Source organism: Schistocerca gregaria, unplaced genomic scaffold, assembly GCF_023897955.1.
Source record: "Schistocerca gregaria isolate iqSchGreg1 unplaced genomic scaffold, iqSchGreg1.2 ptg000649l, whole genome shotgun sequence".
Lineage (NCBI taxonomy): Eukaryota > Metazoa > Arthropoda > Insecta > Orthoptera > Acrididae > Schistocerca > Schistocerca gregaria.
The window spans coordinates 337,501-340,000 of NW_026062034.1; positions in this window are offsets into that span (position 1 = coordinate 337,501).

Genomic DNA, 2,500 nt, shown 5'->3' on the forward strand with positions numbered 1-2,500 from the left:
ATGTATGGGGCCCACAGTGCTCATTTGCCGAGCCCACCCACACAAAACCTGCACCCCCCTCCAGCGCAGGAGCCGCAACCCGGGTGCGTACGCCGCACCAAGTGCTCCACCCGCGACCGTACGTGCCCCGCCGAAATCGCAACTCCGGCGGATGAACGGCGGACTTTTCTCGCAGTCGTAAGTTGCAATCCACCCCTATATCTTGCGTCTCATGAAGAGTTATATCAAGTATGCCAAATTCCCGCTGTCCCTATACATGCAGTAAGTTCGTCGTGGGCGCTGGCCGGCAGGCCGCGAGACCTGACGCCCGGCGGCAAAGAGTGCTCCTCTGAGGATATAGATGTTCCGTTCCGCCGCATAATGGTGACGGTGACCGCTGCCTGCGGTGGCAACGCTGGGCAGAGTCGATACTCGCTGTGTGGTGGAAGGTAAACATTATGCGGTACATCAGTACTTTCCTAATAGTTCGGTCGTCTCACGGCACTGCTTAGTAAATGATGCAAGGCCACATATAGATGATTTATGCGAATGTCCCTATACGTGCTGTAAGACTGGGCACACAACGTGAATCGCACGTCAGCCAGACACTCGAACATGCACCACTCTCGGCCTGCAACGGAGACACACAATACGTAAACATCTGGAATGCGACAATGTCGAGTGCATCCTCTCTGCGACATTGCACCGTCGACACTATGATAACCAGAGCAGTAGGTCCACCTATAAAAGCACAATACCCCACTCCTCCGACAACTACCATTGCTCAGATAAACCAACACACATCCTACACAGAGGGGCACCAAATATCACCCCCCGCCCTCGTGTTATACCACATGAAAAATTGCAGAAGTGAGAGACACAGACCCGCCAGCCTCTTGCTACAAGCATCGAACCGACGTGACGTATCTGACGGTGACTCAGGCATCCGCGTACTGCCACCACTATCCACCCCCCCCCCCCTCTCTGCCCCCTTCCCACACAATACCAAATGTAACCAACTTTATCGCTTAACCTAACTGTGGCTGTACCACATTATCGCTTAACCTAACTGTGGCTGTACCACATTATCGCTTAACCTAACTGTGGCTGTACCACATTATCGCTTAACCTAACTGTGGCTGTACCACATTATCGCTTAACCTAACTGTGGCTGTACCACATTATCGCTTAACCTAACTGTGGCTGTACCACATTATCGCTTAACCTAACTGTGGCTGTACCACATTATCGCTTAACCTAACTGTGGCTGTACCACATTATCGCTTAACCTAACTGTGGCTGTACCACATTATCGCTTAACCTAACTGTGGCTGTACCACATTATCGCTTAACCTAACTGTGGCTGTACCACATTATCGCTTAACCTAACTGTGGCTGTACCACATTATCGCTTAACCTAACTGTGGCTGTACCACATTATCGCTTAACCTAACTGTGGCTGTACCACATTATCGCTTAACCTAACTCTGGTTGTACCACATTATCCCTTAACCTAACTCAAGTTGTCCCTTAACCTAACTCAAGTTGTCCTTTAACCTAACTCAAGTTGTCCCTTAACCTAACTCAAGTTGTCCCTTAACCTAACTCAAGTTGTCCCTTAACCTAACTCAAGTTGTCCCTTAACCTAACTCAAGTTGTCCCTTAACCTAACTCAAGTTGTCCCTTAACCTAACTCAAGTTGTCCCTTAACCTAACTCAAGTTGTCCCTTAACCTAACTCAAGTTGTCCCTTAACCTAACTCAAGTTGTCCCTTAACCTAACTCAAGTTGTCCCTTAACCTAACTCAAGTTGTCCCTTAACCTAACTCAAGTTGTCCCTTAACCTAACTCAAGTTGTCCCTTAACCTAACTCAAGTTGTCCCTTAACCTAACTCAAGTTGTCCCTTAACCTAACTCAAGTTGTCCCTTAACCTAACTCAAGTTGACCCTTAACCTAACTCAAGTTGTCCCTTAACCTAACTCAAGTTGACCCTTAACCTAACTCAAGTTGTCCCTTAACCTAACTCAAGTTGTCCCTTAACCTAACTCAAGTTGTCCCTTAACCTAACTCAAGTTGTCCCTTAACCTAACTCAAGTTGTCCCTTAACCTAACTCAAGTTGTCCCTTAACCTAACTCAAGTTGTCCCTTAACCTAACTCAAGTTGTCCCTTAACCTAACTCAAGTTGTCCCTTAACCTAACCCACGTTGTCCCTTAACCTAACCCACGTTGTCCCTTAACCTAACCCACGTTGTCCCTTAACCTAACCCACGTTGTCCCTTAACCTAACCCACGTTGTCCCTTAACCTAACCCACGTTGTCCCTTAACCTAACCCACGTTGTCCCTTAACCTAACCCACGTTGTCCCTTAACCTAACCCACGTTGTCCCTTAACCTAACCCACGTTGTCCCTTAACCTAACCCACGTTGTCCCTTTGCCTAACATAGTTCACTGCTCGGAATCTCTGGTGTCGTTGTTATCCTCATGTAGATGTCTTGCGAGTGTTGCTTACTTTCCACATA